The 21,905-nt window shown below is 37.1% G+C and overlaps 1 protein-coding gene across 4 annotated transcripts in view; it reads right to left on the bottom strand.

Annotated features, from left to right (window-relative positions):
* The window catches only part of kek5 (kekkon 5), a 780,906-nt gene that overhangs the window by 715,879 nt on the left and 43,122 nt on the right, over positions 1-21,905 (bottom strand). For 3 of the 4 annotated variants that reach the window (XR_010953108.1, XM_067784518.1, XM_067784512.1), the window contains exon 2: positions 15,999-16,279. The exons of the other annotated variant lie outside the window; for it this stretch is intronic. The gene's annotated coding sequence lies outside the window, so the exon portion shown is untranslated. The remainder of the gene's footprint in view (positions 1-15,998; positions 16,280-21,905) is intronic. 4 annotated transcript variants of the gene reach the window in all.

Here is a 21,905-nt window from a genome sequence, read left to right as displayed (position 1 = left end):
GAAGGGAAACATATAGATAGTAGCAGCCGTTCCTGCGTGATTGAGTCACAAAGACAAACGTTTGGACATCCAAACATCAAACTTTCCCATTTATAATATATATTAGATTAGATTAAGATTAAGACTAGCCTTTACCCGCGGCCCCGTTCGCAAGGAGAAAATAAAATGAATGGGCTATTCACGTTAGCCTGCTTATGAAGTTATATGTTTAAAAACTATTTCCGTCTCATGTATTTTCTTTTTGTAACAGAGTCAAACAAATGAGCTGATAACCTGATAGGATCCGCAAATGATCCCGAAATTATCCAGAAAAGGTCACAAAATGACCCCGACGGGATCACGGACAGATCCTGAAAACCATGCAGAAATGCTCCCGGAAGGGTCTCCAACTCAATTACTATATTCCTATAGATGCCGTCTCACGCTAATTAATTTAACGAATATGTTAAAGATGGACACACGTTTAAATCAGATTAAATTAATGTCTCATTAACACTTTATACAAGATCTTAATTATGTCAACCCACTTAGCTTCGAGCAGTCTCGTTGCTCAAAATTAGTGCACTGCCCCAACTATGGTTTTGTGGCAGAATACAATAGAACATATTAGCAGTTTGAAAACAGGTAGAACTAATTAAGTATGCCTTTGTACTTTTCTCTGTTTATTCGTTAAAAATACAGTTATTGTACAAATATCACATAACCGTTCTGAAATTAATAAACCTATTCAATTGTGCAAACGCTTACGTATATAAAAATAAACAATACATGAAACTTTCCTCTAATTAGTTTGATAGAATAAAATCTGTTTGTTAAATTTTTATTATACTTGAAATTTTATCAGGTAATTTGACCAAAAACTTCCTCAAGCAATGTATAATGGGCCGAATGAATAAAATAATTAGCAGTTACTTCAATTCCTTTAACCTTGATTAAAAAGTATTCTTATTCCTCCAGAAATAACACCGGAAAGGGCCCTAAATGATAACGTAATAGTCCCGAAATGACGCTGACTGGATCCCATATGAATCCCGAAAACTATCCAAAAATGATGCCGGAAGAGACGCCAAATGATCCCGAAATATTCCCGAAATTTCCCAGACGGGATCCCGGACGGATTCCGAAAACCATCCAGAAATGATGCCGGGAGGGATCCCAAATGATCCCGAAATGACCCCGACGAGTTCCCAAAAACCAGCCAGAATGATCCCGAGAAAGTTTCGAAAAAAACCTGACGGGATCCCAGACAGATCCTGAAAATCATCCAGAAATTATACCGGAAGAGTTCCATAATTATCCCGAAAGAGTCCCGAAATTAACCTGACGGGATCCCGGACGGATCCGAAAAACCATCCAGAAATGATGCCAGAAGGGTCACAAAATGATCCCGAAATAGTCCCGAAATTAATCTGACGGGATCGCGGACGGATCCGGAAAACCATCCAGAAATTATGCCGGAAGGGTCCCCAAATGATGCCGAAAATGACGCTGATGGGCTCCCGGATGGATCCCATACACCGTCCTGAAAATATCCCGGGAGGATCCCAAATTGGTCTTAAAATAGTAAAGAAAAAGTCACGAAATTACCTCCTCGGGATCCTGGATGGATTCCGAAAGCCATCTAGAAAAGATCACGGAATGATCCCCAAATTATCACGAAATAATACCGGACGAATCCCAGAAACCATCCAGATATGATCCCTACAGAGTCCCCAAATGATCCCGAAATGAAATGAAATGAATGACCCTTACGGGATCCCAGATTGATCCAGAGGGATTCCGAAATAACCACGACGGGATGCAGGACGGATCTCGAAAACTATCCAGAAATGACCATGACGGGTACCCGGGCCGATCCCGAAAATCATCCAGAAAGTATACCGGAAGAGTCCACGTATGATTGGGCTTGACTTAAGCTAGCCAAACCCTCGATATTTTTATTAAAATACTAGTGTAACAAAATTAATTAACCCGTATTAAATTAGCATTAAATATGCTGTAATTAAATACGTTTTCGTTTTTTGATTGGGAATATGGGTTGGGCTAGCTTATACTTACCCTTGATATTTTTTTAAAAAAGAAGTGTAATAAATTTAATTAACCCGTATTAAATTGCATTAAATATTATGCAATTTAGTACGGTCTCCTTTTTTGATTGGGCTGAAAAGGTTGAGCGAACTTAAGAGACCTCATGCATTGTGTCCAGCTCTTCGCGATGCTCACATTCACTATCGAGCAGTCCAAACGCGTATTGCAGATCAATTATGCTGAGTGTTTTTACAAGCGATTGATTGGTCTTAACAACACTTTTGGTAGGGAATTGAGGGCTTTTGTCTGATTTTAGAGTTAACCATACTTTGTAGATTTAATCGGCGTCTAATTGTAGGTGCAATTGGCGTAAAAATTGACAGTCAGCAGCAAGAAGGGGTTCACTTAAATAAGTATTTTGGAGCACTTTAAACGTTCCAAAAAAATTAAAAAAAAAAAAAACAAGTAAGGAAGGCTAAGTTCGGGTGTAACCGAACATTACATACTCAGCTGAGAGCTTTGGAGACAAAATAAGGGAAAATCACCATTTAAACCCTGGAATGTGTTGACATGGGTATCAAATGGAAGGTGTTCATGATTATTTAAAACGTAGTGGGCCTTAGTTCTATAGGTGGACGCCTTTTCGAGACATCGCAATAAGGGTGCACCAGGGGTGACTCTAGAATGTGTTTGTACGATATGGGTATCAAATTAAAAGTATTAATGAGGGTTTTAAAAGGGATCAGCCCTTAGTTGTATATGTGAAGGCGTTTTTGAGATATCGACCAAAATGTGGACCAGGGTGACCCAGAACATCTTCTGTCGGGTACCGCTAATTTATTTATATATGTCACACCACGAATAGTATTCCTGCCAAGATTCCAAGGGCTTTTGATTTCGCCCTGCAGAACTTTTTCATTTTCTTCTACTTAATATGGTAGGTGTCACACCCATTTCACAAAGTTTTTTTCTAAAGTTATATTTTACGTCAATAAACCGATCCAATTACCATGTTTCATCCCTTTTTCGTATTTCGTATAGAATTATGGCATTTTTTTCATTTTTCGTAATTTTCGATATCGAAAAAGTGGGCGTGGTCATAGTCGGATTTCGGCCATTTTTTATACCAATACAAAGTGTGTTCAGTTAAGTACGTGAATTTAGTTTAGTAAAGATAAATCGATTATTGTTCAAGTTATCGTGTTAACGGCCGAGCGGAAGGCCAGACGGTCGACTGTGTATAAAAACTGGACGTGGCTTCAACCGATTTCGCCCATTTTCACAGAAAACAGTTATCGCCATAGAATCTATGCACCTACCAAAGTTCACAAGGATTGGTAATTTTTTGTTCGACTTATGGCCTTAAAAGTATTCTAGACGAATTAAATGAAAAAGGGCGGAGCCACGCCCATTTTGAAATTTTCTTTTATTTTTGTATTTTTTTGCACCATATCATTACTGGAGTTGAATGTTGACATAATTTACTTATATACTGTAAAAATATTAAATTTTTTGTTAAAATTTTACTTTAAAAAAATTTTTTTTTAAAAGTGGGCGTGTTCGTCATCCGATTTTGCTAATTTTTATTTAGCATACATTAGCCGGGTCGATTTGTGGGGAGGCAAAAAAATCGCCCATTGCTCTGTGAAAATCATATTCTAGGGATCCAAATAAGAAACTTTGCCGAAGGAACCATACCTCTAAAACGAATTCTGATGTCCCCCCTTTGGGTCGTAGGGGAAAATTTTGAAAAATTCCACTTTGAAAGGCCTGTGTTTTTTCTTTTTGGAGTTTATTTTTTTCTTTAGAACTTTATTTAGTCAGAACATATGTAAATGAAAAAATTAATTTAACTTAGTAATAGAAAAGAAATTTAAAAAAATTATTAGAAATTAGCGTTTTTACAACCCCCTTTTAAAACCAAGGCATCACTGTGATGCATTTGCATGTCGTAAACATAGTTGTGTGGGTTTTTTATTCAACCGTTTTAAAAAATGAAGGTATCACTGTGACACAATTGCAGATCGTAAAATTGCTTGTGTTTTTTTTTTAAGCCACCACAAGACACAGCAGGTAGAATTGAAATTGCCCCTACCCTAAAGTTCGACGCAAAGGGGGGGACATCAGAATTCGTTTTAGAGGTATGGTTCCTTCGGCAAAGTTTCTTATTTTGATCCCTAGAATATGATTTTCACAGAGCAATGGGCGATTTTTAAATCGACCCGCCCTAGCATACATATAGAAATAGGAGTAACGTGCCTGCCAAATTTCAGTATGATATCTTCAACGACTGCCAAATTACAGTTTGCAAAACTTTTAAATTACTTTCTTTTAAAAGTGGACGGTGCCACGCCCATTGCCCAAAAGTTTACTAATTTTCTATTTTGCGTCATAACGTCAACGCACCTACCAAGTTTTATCGCTTCATCCGTCTTTGGTAATGAATTATCGCACTTTTTCGGTTTTTCGAAATTTTTGATATCGAAAAAGTGGGCGTGGTTGTAGTCCGATTTCGTTCATTTTAAATAGCGATCTGCGATGAGTGCCCAGGAACCTACATACCAAATTTCATTAAGATACCTCAAAATTTACTCAAGTTATCGTGTTTACAGACGGACGAACGGACGGACATGGATAAATGAATTTCTTTTTTCGATCATTTTGATATATAGAAGTCTATATCTATCTCGATTAGTTTATGCCGTTACGGATTACCGTTATGCGAGCAAAGTCTGTGAGCTCTGCTCAGCTGAGTATAAAAATTGTATAGTGCTTAAATAGAGCAGCGACCTGCACAAAGAAACTTGGCAAATGCAATTTTTCTTCAACATTTTTTTATTCTCCTATGAGCTGTATACAAAGCTTAAGACTATGCGAAGATATACAAGAAAATGCTAGTGTTTATTCGAGTTGTGTTATTTCTTTTGCACTTTGGTTTTTTTTTTTTTTCTTTTTGCAGCTTGTTTACTTTTCTGACTTGGGCCACTTCGTACTTATTGATATCGCTTAGATACTCATGCTTCTATGCGTGATAAGACGTAACACTGTTTCATTTTTTTGTTATCAGCTCAAACAATTTTTATTGCCTTCATTGTGAGAAAAAAGGTGTGGATATTTAATGTGGAATTGATAACCGAAAAATAAATAAAAAAATAAGAAAAATACACAAGCATGGACGAGAGCAAACAAAACGAGCAAATCAAGAAAGCAAGCAACAAACTCTACCAAGGCAATTTACTCAATTCGAAAAAGTACCTACTCGTGCATTATCATAAACCAAACAAAATCGAATAAATATTAAATTATCATTATTAGGTTGGTTTTAGATGAAAATTCCGCTGCGTATGCTACAAACAAAGACGGTGTTATAGATTGGGTGGAGGGTAAGCAGATAGAAGAGAGTATTGAAAGAAGTTCTTACAAAAGTATACATTGTATATATTCAATAGAAGGTTTTATTGAGAAATTCAAAAATACTCATAAACCAGAAATACATATGTACAAGTACGCACATTAAACTGTTTTAATAAACTTTTTTTTATACAAATCAGCATGAAATCAGTATTATTTTGTTGAGAGTTTCATAACATTTAACAATAATAAATTTTTTGTAATAAATCTTATGTTTTTGCAAATAAAAGGTAGAACAGTTTTTCTTTTAAGTTACTCGTTAAAATTCGTTTAACTCTAAAGTTGACTAAGCCTTTTGGAATTAAGTAAGTAACACTATCTTTCAGAGAATTTAAGCTAAGTTGAACTGTCAGGCAGTAAAGACTTCGTATAGTATGACTGTGTTCCTATTATTACGTGAACTTAATACCAGAACTTATGTTGTAAAATAACTCCATTCTCATGACTGAGACAAGAAAACAAGAAATTAGCCACCAGAAGACAAAAAAAAAAAAAAAAAGGCGTGACTACTAAGTAGATACTCGTCAAGTTCGATGTGAAAACAGACCAAACATATTTGTTTATGTTAACTAGGCATCGCCCAGGGGTTGAAGTTAAATCGCAAAAACCGAAACTACTAGTTACAGCTTTGTTATCGCCCTGTCATTGTATTCTGCTGGGTTTTGCTTTCGGCTTGTTATCGACGGGCTACAGATGAGTCATCATTGAAGTTTTCTTGCTTAATTATTCATAACAAAGTGGTCTAAGATACTTGGCTTGGATATAATACGTGGTTCCAAGCTCTGGATCAGGGACTGTTATCAGTCTCAGACCGGCCATAGTAACGGACTGTCACGCGTGATTAGTTATCACGTCCTGCACGAGTTTCCCCTGCTTCTACTGATAATGGCGGATCTAGAGAGGACAACTCGATAAAACCCGCACCCCTGAGTAATTTTGCCGAGCTCAGGGGAGGGAGGACTCTGTTAAGTGTCAAGATCGGTACACAACGGTGACGGAATGGATTGTTATGGTTTTTGATTAATTACTTTGGTTTTTGATTTGATGACTTTGGGCTGGTAGGTGCGGTATTCTGCCACCTTAGTAAGTTGGGGTGAAACCCTACCGAAATGGCTGGTAGGCTAATTCTGCACCGGCCCGTCCCGTTAAAATCTTTTTAGAATGAACAAGACTAACACGAATCCGCCAAGTGTGGGGTGCGGAAGAAGAGCGGTTTTGATGGAAATCCGTCAAATCAATCTTCAGCACTCTAATACGGCTTCCGCAAATTTGTTGCACTGCCTTGAAAAAGGTGGAGTGGATATAGTCCTTGTTCAGGAGCCGTGGCTGAGTAGTAACGGCAGAACGATTTCTGGATTAAGGACTGAAAAATTGAACACCTTGGTGCATGGGTAGGCAGGTAGGCCTAGATCCTGTGTGCTTGTTAAAAAAGAGATCAAAGCTTTTATTCTCTCTAATTTCAGCAATGCTGACGTAACCACGGTCTGCCTCGAGCGAGGCAGTAACGAAATGTGGGTGGTGTGCCCCATGGGAACGTACCGGGACCACCACCTGCGATACTGGGCGAAATCACCGCTGAAGCAAGGCGGAGAGGTGTTGGCGTGATCATCGGTGCCGATGCTAATGCCCGTCATAGCATCTGGGGAAGTTCGGATACCAACACTAGAGGTGAGCCTTTATTTACTTTTATTGTAGATGAGGGACTCTGTATATTGTTGGCTGCGGCGCCTACCGTTAGTTCGGACCTTTCCCAATCTGAGTTAGACGTTCGGGTGGAAAACTTCATCTCGGTAAGCAATATCACCTTTCAACTGTACTGTCCATTGAAAACTTACAGGGGGAATGGCAAGCCGCCCTGATGGTCGGATTCTCTTGACGGCCTAAGAGCGTTCAGTCGGCGGCTCTTCAACAGAGCCATGAGGAGTAAATTACCCTCGGACTGGGAGCTCTATAAGGTGAATGTGGGGATTTATAAATACGAAATAAGGATAGCCAAGCGAGATTCATGGCGAAGCTTCTGCCAAAACGTAGAAGGCTGCAATGAATCTGCGAGGCTTAGAAAAATACTCTCTAGGAATCCCGCTCCTCTGGGGTATCTGAGAGATGATAGTGGAGACTGGTCGATGAGTAGCGAGGAGTCCCCAAAGCTTTTACTGGACAATCATTTCCCCGATGTCCCAGTTGCGCAGAGATCTTCGCCTGCATGGTCGTAAGCCTTGGCCATGCAGAAGTGCCTGCCATTCCAATACGGGAATGTCAAATAACCTGGGCTATAGGGTCGACCAAGCCCTATATGTCTCCGGGCCTGGATGGCATCATTCCCTCGCAACTTCAAAAGTATTTAGGCATTTCCTGCTGCTGGTTGGTCATCATTTACACTAACTGCCTCAGGCTTAACTATATCCCGAAGTCTTGGCACACGGTTAGGGTTATCTTCATTCCGAAGGCCGATAGAAGCTCTCATGTATCACCTAAGGATTTCAGTCCAATCAGCCTCTCGTCGTTTATTCTTAAGACGTTCGAGCGGTTGATTGTCCTGTACCTATGGGAAAGGATACCTCGGGGGTTACTGTCGGCTTCATAGCATGCGTAATGCAAGGGCAGATCGACGGAAACGGCTCTCAATTCGATTGTAAAGCCAACGGAGGGGTCCTAGAACACGGAGTTCGCTCTGGGTGCCTTTTAAACATCGAAGGGGCTTTTAACAATGTCTTACCGGGGGGCAATCGAAAGAGTTTTGGAGGGTTTAGGAGTCGAGGCGGCTCTGGTTGAATTTATTAGCAAACTTCTTTTGTCAAGAGCTAAATGTAAGCCGCAAGTTTAAGTTGGCTTATCACTGCAGTGTATTCCAAGCGGAAGTTGCTGCGATTAAGGATGCGGTGGATGAAATGCCATCCAGTGCTACTACGGTTAGGGAATTTAACATCTACTCTGATAGCCAAGCGGCTATCAAGGCCTTGAGCTAAACTACAGTGCGATCCAGGGTGGTCTGGGAGTGCCTGATTGCATCGAATTATTTTACAATTAAGATTATTGGGTCCCGGGCCATAGTGATATCCCGGGTAACTGTAAAGCGGATCTCTTAGCCCATCGGTACAACTGACCCGGATGAAGATGGGATGGGGATTTCGGGATTCCGCTGGCCACCTGTGGATAAAGTCAGCTCAGCAACCGTTGGGCGGACACCACGTCTTGCAGGGTAGCAAGATCTTTCTGGCCGAAAGTGGATGGCAGGAGGTCCGCTGAAATAATTGGGTTCACTAAGGCTCACCTATCAATGGACATTGGGGTTTTGACAGGGCACTGTCCCATGGGTATCCATGCGGTACGTCTCAATATACTGGAAACTCCATCCTGCTGCAGCTGTATGGAGGATGATGAGGTGGAATCACCAAATCACTTTATGCTTGATTGCCCAGCTTTTGTCAGAACTAGGCGAAAGTACTTCGGTCGCAACTCACTTGGATCTCCCAAGGATTTATCCAAAGTTGAGATCGGTATCATTCGGAGCTTTATCGTTGCTACCCAACGATTCTCTAAGCAGCTATCCTTATTAGGGCAGCTACCACCTAACCTAACCTATTCATAACAAAGCTGTGAGGCGTCGTTAACAAATAGTTAACACGCCAATAACATATTGGTAACACTTCATTAAGGAACCGATAACGTTTCGATATCAAACCGATAATTTTTTGATATCAAATCAATAAATTTTCGATATCACGACAATAAAAATTGATAACTTCTGTGTAAATACTCAATGACTTTTTGATAATAAATCGATAACATATGAATATGTCTACTATAACGAATCGACAATTTTTGGAAAACAAGCCGTCAAAAAATTGGTAAAACTCCCATAACAAATCTGAATCAGTTTCGAAGAAAAGAAAAAAATCTTAAACGGTTCAATGTACCGTCATACATAAATATTTAATAATGATTTGTTGTTATGGTGGAAGTAAGCTTATTTGTTAGGTACTTATGTAGGGTTAGGAATAAATGCTTTCATATTTACAAATGGACATAAATCATAAATTAGTTTCCATATAAAAATCAACACTTTGTATTGAGCTACAATATTGAACTTAATGAGCTTAATAAAATCTCAATTTACTACATTTTCACATACATATATAGTTTTATGTATACCCAACAAACACTGAAAACAAAAATCTCAAATGTTTGAGAAAACCATTGATTCTCAGTTTGATATTCAACATTATTTATCATTTGAAACAAAATATTTTCTCGACTTTTTCTCAAACGTCGATCTTCAACTTCAGAATAATTTGAGACATACTTGTCTCTGAAATGTTTGAGAAAACATTAATTCTCAGTTTGATATTCAGCATTACTAATCATTTGAAGCTAAATATTCTCTCAACTTTTTCTCAAACGTTGTTCTTCAAATTGAGAATGGCTTGACTGTTAATGTTTACTTGCATTTCGTTCCATTCTGGTTGAAAACCATCGACATCATGGAATATTTTCGTTAATAATAATTTGAATACCTTTTGCGCCAATTTAAAGTACATAATAAGTGTTCATGAAACCCAAAAATAAAATAAAACATAGTACAACATGCTTCATCATCAATGCTATCGATAGAGTCGTCGATAGTGCCGTTGATAATTCGTCGATCTCCAATTTGCATACTTTAGCTGGAAATGTAAACAAGCCATTTTATTGAGTGAAATTGGACATAAAGTGAAAAAATAAGGGAGTATTTATACAATTATATACATGGCGGCCACCGTGGTGTGATGGTAGCGTGCTCCGCCTACCACACCGTATGCCCTGGGTTCGCACCCCGGGCAAAGCAACATCAAAATTTTAGAAATAAAGTTTTTAAATTAGAAGAAAATGTTTCTAAGCGGGGTCGCCCCTCGGCAGTGTTTGGCAAGCGCGGGGTGTATTTCTGCCATGAAAAGCTCTCAGTGAAAACTCATCTGCCTTGCAGATGCCGTTTGGAGTCGGCATAAAACATGTAGGTCCCGTCCGGCCAATTTGTAGGGAAAATCAAGAGGAGCACGACGCAAATTGGAAGAGAAGCTCGGCCTTAGATCTCTTCGGAGGTTATCGCGCCTTACATTTATTTATTTTTTTTTATTTATACATTTTAATAATATTAAGTGATATAGTACTGGGTTGGTGTTGAAATTCTGTATGTACAAAATTCTATAAACAAAATTCTGCTTTTTTAAAATTCTGCTTTCTAAAATTCTGCTTTCAAAATTCTGTATTACAAAATTCTGTATTAAAATTTAATGTTAACAATGTTAAAGAGGTCATGTAATTATTTTGAAAAAGTGCGCCATGCACAGTAATTCTGCGTAGAACACCTTTCTGCATAGGCGGTCTTCGGCCGCGCTTATAAAAAATAACCCTACGCCATGCCAAGTCCGGGTGTGTGGGATAACGGTGGCTACCGCCACGGTGATATCCTTCTGCTTAGTATATCCTTCTGCGTAGGCGGCCTTCGGCCGCACTTTAAAAAAATAACCCTTAGCCGATCCAACACCGGCTACGCCGTGCCATGATTCCGGAATTTTGACTTCCAGAATTAAACATGCAGAATTTTGAAAAAGCAGAATTTTAGAAAGCAGCATTTTGTTCAAGCAGAATTTTGTAATACAGAATAATGACACGCTCCCTATTGTACTATATTATGCATAAATCTAAACGAGTTAAAAGTGAAGTGAGACAAATAATAAATTTGCTTACCGAAAGTGTCATAACAGTGGATTCCATTTCGTTCCGCGTTATTCTCGTTTCAGAAAAAGTTGAGAATCCAAAAATTCTCAATTTGAAAATAAAGAAAAATTCCATATTAAAAATGTGCCTTTTAGCTTCAGAATGCTATCAACGGTTATTTCAAATGCATTTGAAAACTAACGTTTGAAATGTGAGCAATGGACTGACTCTTAAATGTATCTCAAACTGAGAATTTACAAAAATGTTTATTGGGTATACACATATACCTATACTTGTACAGTACCCATTTGTATGGATACTTTCGAAATATGGTGGGCGATAAAATAATAAGGTCACCTCAATATTGATGATTTAATTAATGAAGCAACGCGTGCACAACATATTTGTTTCGGTCTTTAATATTTGGACTTTTATAGTAACAATTAGGAAACTTGGTGTATGGCAGAAGGAAGAACAATTAGTAACACAGGACGATAGAATTTGATAAAAGTAAGACCCAGATATGAGCAAATACTTTTCGAAAGGTCTTTGGTTTGCTCAATCTAAATCAGATCAAAATTTTCGTTTTCGTTCTTTTCGAGATATTCTTTTCCATTCTTTCCTTTTATTTTAATTTTAATTTTATTGAATAAAATTTTATGCGCAGTGTTTTAATGAGTTATCGGATTGTTATTGAAATCTTATCGACTAGTTATCGACATGTTATAAAATAGTCATCGATTTGCTATCGAAAAGTTATAGATTTAGACTCAAGCAAAAATTATATATGTATGGAACATTTACGAATTATTTTTTGAGTATTAACAAACATTCGTGCATAAATTCTGACTCGTTGCTCGTTAATCAAACACACTCACAAACTCTGTACATAGTATTCGTTCATTTGCTCGCGAGATCAAGTCTGAGTAAATACTCTTTCGCATGAGTAGCTGGATTTCTTAGCACAATAACATGATATTAAACAAAGCACAAACATTAGTAGCGACCTATCTGAAGTTGGCAAGACAACTTTTACGTGGAAAAAAATTACCTATTGGGAAAATTGCCGTGAATTTGCCGTAATTTATGCGTGAAACAAAAAAATTTGCCGCGGCCATATTTTAGAAAATACAGGGTGGCACGCCAACTTCACGTGAAGGTGCCACCCTCAGAAAACCTCTTTAGAGACCAGCAAGGAAAATAATTCTTACACACATTTGCCGTAGATAAGTGGCATATTTTATAATTTCGAAAAAAACAAAATTGGTGCACCGCCAACTTAATGTAAAGTTAGCGTGCCACCTTTCGAAAACTACATTAGAGACCAGTTAGAAAAATAATTCTGGCACACGAATTTGCTGCAGATAAGTGGCACGCTAACTTCACGTGAAGTTGGCGTGCCACCCTGTATTTTCTAAAATATGGCCGCGTCAAATGTTTTTGTTTCACGGATAATTCACGGAAAATTTACGGCAAATTCACGTGCAAGAATTATTTTCCCAACTGGTGTCTAAGGTTGTTTTCGAAAAGTGGAACGCTAACTTCACGTGAAGTTGGCGGTGCACCATAAAAAAAGTAAAATTTTTTTTTTCGAATTTATAAAATATGCCACTTATCTACGGCAAATTTACGGCAAATTCGTGTGCAAGAATTATTTTCCTAGCTGGTCTCTAAGGTGTTTTTCTGAGGGTGGCACCTTCACGTGAAGTTGGCGTACCACCCTGTATTTTCTAAAATATGACCGCGGCAAATTTTTTTGTTTCACGGATAAATTACGGCAAATTTACGGCAATTTTCCCAATAGGTAATTTTTTTCCACGTAAAAGTTGTCTTGTTACGTAGCGTCCGTAGTGTGTTTCAACGGAGTCTCCTAGTTTAAATACGGGTTTGACATTTGTAGTGGTGTCATTTTTAAATTGACATTCTAGTACAGAGGTCGGCAAATAGTGAAACAATTATTCGCACTCAATTTACACGTATTCTTATTCTCTTTAATTTAGTATTCGCTGAACATTTGGCGAAGTAACCAAAGATGACTTTGGCTCCTGAGCCTAAATTTGACTTCATCTCGTGGTTTAAGCGCTCAAAGTCTGGGTTAAATTGGTTGATTTTCGTCGGAAACAGCCGAAGTCGCAGAAAGGTATCAATACAGTGCCATTTCGGTAGTTTTACGTGAAGCTTCGTCCACCTCATACTAGTTGCTATATCGGAGATTGCGCTGATCAAAACGCTTAAACTGCCTTCCTCGTACCTCTAGAGCCTCATGGCCCATGCCAAGCGATCACTCTTCAGGTCAGTTAGGTCGACCACCGCTTCAAAGTGCTAGACAATTATTAATGCTGCACGGTACTGTGAGATGGCTCTCTTACTCGACCTGATCAGTACCCTTCTTCATTCTCCTTCTTTAGTGGATTCATCTGGCATTCGCCATGTATCGCTTTTTTCTCCTATAGTTTGTGGCTCTATTCTCCCTCTCTACCCCTTGTTAAAATATAAATAAATATAAGGCGCGATACCTCCGAAAAGATTTAAGCCGAGCTTCTCTTCCAATTTGCGTCGTGCTCCTTTTTTTCCTACTAATTGGCGGGACGCGACCTACTTGTTTTATGCCGACTCCGAACGGCATCTGCAAGGCAGATGAGTTTTCACTGAGTGCTTTTCAAGGCAGAAATACATTCGGAGTGCTTGCCAAACACTGCCGAGGGGCGACACCGCTTAGAAAAATTGTCTTCTAATTGGAAAACCTTATTTTTGAAGTTTTGATGGATCTTCGGTGTGGTATGCGGAACACGCTACCTTCACACCACGTTGGCCGCCACACTTGTTATCGACATAAAATATCGAAAATGTTGCATTGAAATATAGCCGGGTATCCCCACGGCTGCAAATCAACCGATAGACACAATTCTTTGTCACTAAAATCCCGCCGACCTCCTATGCTGTAGAGCGGCGTAGGTGGAATGACCTAAAGCTCCCAGAAATATAGGCGGGAGCTATGTAGCGCAGCTAAGCCATCACGCTATCGACAAGGTGCCGACCCTTGTAAGAGCCTTGAGTAAGATAGTAGTAACAACAGATGAAAAAAATATGTTTCGACAAGCTAAAGTTAAAATTATGATAAAATTTTCCATATGTTTTTTATATGATGTCTACAAATATATACTACCGGCTGAGAGGTGGTATTTTTCAAGCAGATTCTGGGGGTTAGGAAAATAATAGTTTAAATGATTTTATACACTAAACGGAATAATTAGGAAGCTACTGAAAGCCTTGGGCCTGCTGTTAAAAATATCACATGATGGTTAAAAGTTCGGAACAACCGTTGGGATAGTATAGGCTTATTTCTGGCCTGTGTTATAGTTCAGTCACTGTCATAAAAGGTATGAGTTTTTCCGCATAGTCGAAAACATGGGAGTGCCCCTAAATCCCAAAAAAAAAAAAAAAAAATCCCCAAACACAGAATCCCCCGCTAAAAAAAATTCCAAATCATAATCCCCAAATTTAAAATCCCATAACCAAAATCCCCGCACTTTTTTGGGGGCTAAATCCCCAAACCTTTTTTGAGGAAATATCAAAAAACCTCGAACACAAAATCACAAAAATTTTAATTAAATCATAAAGTAAAGTTCTGACGCGTATAAATATAATTATGCATTTATATATATGTAAGTATGATAAAATATATAAGCATAAAGTAAAATGATGGGGAACGGGCTAACGGTACACGTTCTTTTTGCATTATGTTTTCATATCTTCTTTCTGTTCTGACCATGTCAATGTTATATTGCGAATTTGGCAACAACTTCTTATGTACATCAGTGGCACAGAGGCTTAGGTATTCAACTACCGTGCAAAAGTCGTCAGTCCATGCCAGATCACGGATTTAAATTTTATTTTCTATTTACTTAATTTTGGTTTATAAATTTATTATTAAAAATACTGTGAAAAAACATTAAAAAATTTAAATGAAAAACCTAGATCTGGTAGTGAAGCGACGATGAGAAAATATCGCAAAATTAACATAATATCATTAATATAGCTATTGAATAGAAGGAAACTACGAAAGCAAACTGCATAAGTTCTCAAAATAATTGAAAAAAGAAAAATTCAAAACGTTACAGATCTCCATCGCCTAAATATCTTCTTGGAGAAAAAATTCCGTTAAAGTATACGTTTTGTTTGTCAAATGAATTTCTATCGCCTTATTAACTGCAAAATGTATCGAATTAGTTACTTCTTGGCGATAGACGATAAAATTATCAGAAAACTGCTGGCAGGGTTTTGTAATGTAATTTATACATAAAAATATATGTATGTACATATGTATTTATAATTTGTAAAAACAAAAAAAATGTTCCGGTGTTTATCTGTAATGCAATGAATTTTGAATTTTTTGTTATGTATTTTCTTAATGTGCCTATTAAATATTTGTGAAATCATCAATATTGAAACAGAATAAACATAATCCCATAATCAAAATCCCCAACACGAAATCCCCATTTTCTGTGTGAAAAACATTCAAATTAGGTTTAACATCGCGGCGATTTTTTGAATGTTTTTCACACAGAAAATGGGGATTTCGTGTTGGGGATTTTGGGGATTTTGATTTGGCGATTTTGATCTGGGAATTTTGATCTGGGGATTTAGATTTTGGGGATAAAGGGGGTAACCCCGAAAACATTCCCTCCCTATGTACTCTAAATATATAACTATTTAATAGATATAATTTATACATATTTATTTTAAAACGAGAAGTCATTTAGCTTTTTTAGACTTCCTCACACAAAAAACCAATTGCGCCAAATTATAGATATTCTGCACATGTTCTCTATAAACAAACCACTTAAAATGGATTTATTTACCAAGGATTTTCACAAAATCCACAAAATGCAATCAATCGTAAGTAACTGAAGTTTTACGTAGTTTGTTGGTGCCGTATTGATATTGCAACCGTAAGTATTTCATCTTTATTATTCACAAATATATTTAACTTTTAAAAGCACGTAGTCTCTCAGCAAATTTCGTAGAATTTTTTTCTTTATTCGCATTGCATTCAAGGCTTCTTTTTTCGCTTCAGCTTTTTTTCTTTTCTTTATGCGTTCAACATTCGTCTGTTCTTTTAAAATTTGTAAAGATGTACTTACTGCAAAGAAAAAAAGGTAAACAATTAAAAATCTTTGTAAACACCTGTTATATTAGATATTATAGTTTTCTTTTCTTTTAAATTTTTGTTTTATTGTTTATTTAACACACAGCTGCTTATAGAAATAATTGGTTACTGAGAAAACAGATTTTGATGTCATCAGCTTATAAGCGGGGTGTGTTGTAAACTGTATAAAAGAAATAAAGCTGTTTATGTATAATCAGATGTGCTGTAGAATACTTTGCAAAATAGAACTTTGTTCGATAGTGAAAGTGAAGAGAATATTTTTTGCGGCACATCCCTCAATTTGTAACTCTACCCAAGTATACAAAAACTGCATAGTCAGAGATCCCAAAATCCTCAGTTTAGGACCAAAACGACGTGGTAAGTGTGCAGTTAACTCGTTGTAGGTGAATTATGGTGACTTTACCGATGAATAAAGCTAAATTTGTTTACAGTATTTGCATGCATTCTATAAAACATCAAATTTTTTGTTTTCAATTATAAGAAAATTTTTCTAAGCGGGGTCGACCCGCGGCAGTGTTTGGCAAGCACTCCGAGTGTATTTCTGCCATGAAAAGTTTCTCAGTGGAAGCTCATCTGCCTTGCAGATACCGTACGGAGTCGGCATAAAAAACAAGTAGGTCCCGTTTTTGTTGTTGTTGTAACGATAAGGTTGCTCCCCGAAGGTTTTGGGGAGTGTTATCGATGTGATGGTTCTTTGCAGGATACAGATCCGGTACGCTCCGGTAACACAGCACCATTAAGGTGCTAGCCCGACCATCTCGGGAACGATTTATATGGCCACATTAAACCTTCAGGCCATCCCTCCCTCCCCACCCCCAAGTTCCATGAGGAGCTTGGGGTCGCCAGAGCCTCGTCTGTTAGTGAAACAGGATTCGCCGCGAATAGGTGAGGTTGATAATTAGGTTTGGCTGTATATTGCGCTGGCAACCTGAAGGGTTGCGCTACACAGCCCATTGAATCTGGTACTTTAGTCGCCTCTTACGACAGGCATACCTACCACGTCCCGTCCCACCAATTTGTAGGAAAAATTAAAAGGAGTATGACGGAAATTGTAAGAGAGAAGATCGGCCTAAAATATCTTCGGTAGTTATCGCGCCTTACATTTATTCACTTACTTTAATTTCATGATTTCGAAGTGCCTATACAGCCGCAAATTCCGAATATATAATATTTTAATTAATATTTTTTTTTGTACTACCGACTGTTTTCTTTATTTATTGCAAATTTGTTTTTGGTTTCGGGTTTACAGTCCAATAAATCAGAAAAACGCCTTTTTTATTTTTCGCCAAAGTTTCGACCTTCTACTTTGGTCTTCTTCAGGGCGTTTTTCTGATTTATTGGACTGTAAACTCGAAACCAAAAACAAATTTGCATTTTAATTAATCTTACAGTACTACTTATATGACACTACTTTATTTTTTCTTGTATTCCAAGCTAGAAAAACTGACGAAACTTTATCGGAATTTCAAAATACAAAAACAATATCTACCATGAGAAAGCGAGACAAAATTAGTTTGACATGTTTTTGTTTATATTTTTTTTTTTTGTTTATTATTTTTTACATTTACATTTTTAACAACAAAAACAATGCACATAACACGGGAAAATTATTTCAGTTTCTAATGGTTCACTTTTTCCACAAGAAAGTTGATTTTAGTTGTGTTTTTAAGCACAAAATTTTTAAACTAAAAACAAAATTTTCATTTGTCACAAAAAATAAAGAAAAAACGGCCGAATGTCAAAAAAACCTATAGAAATACAAACTGGCTCGCTTGTTTTTTAAAATATAGTTTACACATTTACACCAGTACTAAAACCGTATTAGGAGGAAGGGCGACAACAAACAAGAGAAATACAGAGAACATAACGTAGGTATACAGGAAAAATATTATTCGTCCGAAATTCTTTTACCCTTTTTTAAATTATTCGTTGAGGTACAAATGTTTGTCTGTTAGAAGTCGATAAAGTTGAATAACTCCTCTGTATCTCAATACAGAGAGATGAGAAATGGTAGTTATTGGAGTATTAGTACATAAAGCCAACAGAGTTTCGAATATAAAAGCAACACCTTTTTTGTAATGGTGTGTATAAAAAAAATTGGGCATAGAATTTACGCATGAGATGTTTCCTGCTTGAAGTATAGATGAATGGATTTGCAACTCTTTGTTTCGAAGAGCGCTGTCAAAATGCACATTGTTTATAACATTTGTTAATGATGCCACTCCAAACAAAAATGAATAGATCTGAATATGGGGATCTTTGACATACATTTCGACGATTATAGTTTTAATCATTTAATAAAATGATAGTCGTAAAATATTTATTTCCTTAAACTTATTTTGCAATAATAGGACTAGTTAAAGTCAAATATAAACAAATCTAAGTAAAATTTACATTTTGATCAAATTAATTAGTCAAATATTGTAACGCATTTAACTCACAGTGAAAACCATATATTCTTTTGAAATTTCAGTAAATCGGACCTATGATATAATAGTTTACACCATTTAATGGATAGGGCTTATCCTACATGTTTGACGTTCCAGGTTCTGTAATCAAAATGGACTGGTTGCATCGGGACTTCATATTTACAAAACCTGTTTTTAGTGATAAATTTTGAATGGGAAACAATATTTACCCTCCCTCCGCCTTCCAGCTAATAATATTTACACTAAAACAAGTATTTTTATCCCTTTTCCCATAATTTTTGAACGCATTTCTAATTGCAGGTCAAATTAAAGTTTACCGAACTTTTTTTATCATTTTAGCTGGCACATTTTTTGTTCTGGCAGCCGCTTCAGCTGGCGCAAGGGATCTGTGATTGTTGCCAACTCAAATTTGAGATGAAACCCTCGTGAGAGCGCAAAAATGAGAGAGTTGCGTACCAAGTCATCTTTGGCTTGAAGTGCAAGCGATAACTGATTCATTGCTTGATCTGCTGTATCTCAGTCCCTTTTAATTTCGTTTTATGTAAGCACTGTTCTGTGTTAATTTATTTGCCAAATCAAGATAAGAGTTTGACAGTATTTTGAAAGGCACTTCAAGTATGCGACGTATTCGGTCAGCTGTATTCAAGGAGTTATAGATAGAGATGCAGGATGAGAAAAAGAGCAAACTGAATAATATTTTGACTCATATTTAGACCAAATGAACGTAGGGAAACTTCTTTTTATTAGCTTGCAAGCACATTAAGTATTGATGTCTTTATTTTTGATGGACTCTGAAAACGAGGAGCTTATTTTCCTTTCTGTGATCCATTGAATGGGCAAGAACAGAGAAATGAGTAGACTGAAGTTCAAGACGATGGGGTAAAGGTTTGCACTGGCAATTTTCAAACCTACTATTTACTTATTTTAAGAATTCCCAAAGCTTGGTACTAGACCACTTTGCTTAAGTTTAGGAACTATCTCTTCTCTGTATGGGGATTGCCTGCACCTTTGATTGAGATTGATTGTTTTGGGGAAACTTGTAAATTTTTGGACGGTCCCCTAGTGAAAATGCAAGATTGGAGCGTTTCTTATATTCAGCAAAAATCAAAAAAAGTGAAAAGTCAAATATTAAACAAAGTTGTTTGTTCTTCTGCATGATGAAATGAATATTCTGGTGTTATCATTCCGTTGACGTTTTACCTTATTCTAACAAGTTCGGCATGCAGAATTTATCATACAGAACTGCCTTTGAGTTCTACTACAATCGTAGTAGATTTTACTATACGTTTAGAAATATTGTAACTATATAAGCCGTTACTAGAATTGTTTAGCCAAAAAGATTAACGTAACTTTGTATTCCCTAACAGAATATAGACAACATTTTGCAGAAAACTAATTTATTTGGAGAATTTGTACGAAAAATTAAACAATCCAAATTTATTGCTTTTGAAATACACGTAAATACTGGCATTTAGAGCTGCCGAAAAATGAGCTTATGTTGTTGACATCACCTTTATTATTACATCATGTTTTTCTGTTTACAAAGTGTCGCGGTTGGTTAACTAGTCTTTTCCAATGTATTTATCTTTGGAACTATTTCACATATATAAAGAAGTGTTTCGAGACCAAAATAGCTGCAGTGGAAGATGCGCTAAGTGCCTTAAATGTTACCAAATTCTAGGAGAAGCAGTGCTATATATATCCCCAAGAACCCTGTTGCTCAACTTCCCAGCTGATTATAAGTGTAGAATTACATCCAAACTAAAATATTTATAATTAAGTACTTGTTGCATTTATATACTTTGCGAACTCATCCACCATTCCCCATTTAAGGAGAAGTACGAACCAAATTTGTACATAAAATGCTTCAAATCGTCTTCGAAAGCCAAAAATCCACTTTGAAGGAGGAGGAAGTGGAGGAATAAGTCAGTGAATAACCATCCAAAAATGGAAACTGAATATTACAAATATACAACAAAGGGGAAAAAATACAAAAAAATACAAGAACACATGGAGTACAAAGACAATCTTAATGATTAATGTTCGAAGAAAAAAGTTGAGCCGAAAGAAGGCAATACTGAAAAAAGGAAAGAAAAAATTAAAAATCAGTACAGAAAGAGTTAATTTAAGGCACAAGAGAAAATGTACAAGCCAGAGTTTATGGGTACAGCAACCACCAAACAAATAAACCACAATCGAGTCAGCAGCAGCAGTTAAGAACCAACATCAGCAGAAGTCGATGGACCCAAAGCAATATAAGAAGATGCAATCAAGTGGACGTGCGCGAGTGTACTTATATACATATGCATGGAGGACCGACTGTATATCTCAAAGAAATATAAGTAAAAAAAAAACTTGGTAGTGTTTCCAGTGTGGAAAAAAAATAAATAACGTGTAAGGCCATTAAGAATAAGGAAGGAGAACAAAAAAGACATACGAGAAAGAAGAAAAACCGGGAACAATGTATACACATACGTGTATGTACATACGTATGTATAAGTTATGGGGGAGTGAGGAAGTGGAAGCACACGCGCGTTACAGTGGGATAAAATGAACTCGTGAAATCATGTTTGGAGATAGATATGCTTTCTGTAGTTCAGCTTATCAATATAACCACAGAAAGTTTGCAAAGGCAACGTGAAACGGATACATTAAAACAAATTTCAATCAGGCTGAAGCGTTTACGGAGGAAATTGGTGCAGAAAACATCTCACAGAATCACCAGCCGTCAAAAAACCGGTCAAATTTACAGGCTCAGTCAGTTTAAGATTGCTATGGACTTTCGGTATATATTCTTTTTCTAGATTAGATCTTAGTTAAATGAAATGTCATCGTGGCATCCCAATGCAAATAATAGGACGAAGATATCGAATATATTTTACAAGGCGCGGGAGTATTAAAAATAAGTCCTTCCTCATTTTGTAGCTTTGAAGGGGTGCCATATTTGCTGCTCATCTGCTCTAGCTGGTGTTAAACGACCTCTTAATGTTTCCAACCCTGCAATCAGAACTGCCACGGAATGTCTCCTTATGACCCCTGAACACCACCTACACGGCGAGTCCAAAGAGCTCAACATTAAAGAGCACATCGAAATGCTGAACAGGCAGTTTTTGTTTAACTGTCACAAGCCAGGACACCCTATCAAACAACTGCTTGATCTAGCCCCGCCT

This window comes from Eurosta solidaginis, chromosome 4, assembly GCF_040869045.1.
Source record: "Eurosta solidaginis isolate ZX-2024a chromosome 4, ASM4086904v1, whole genome shotgun sequence".
Lineage (NCBI taxonomy): Eukaryota > Metazoa > Arthropoda > Insecta > Diptera > Tephritidae > Eurosta > Eurosta solidaginis.
This window is presented reverse-complemented; position numbering and strand designations above follow the sequence as displayed.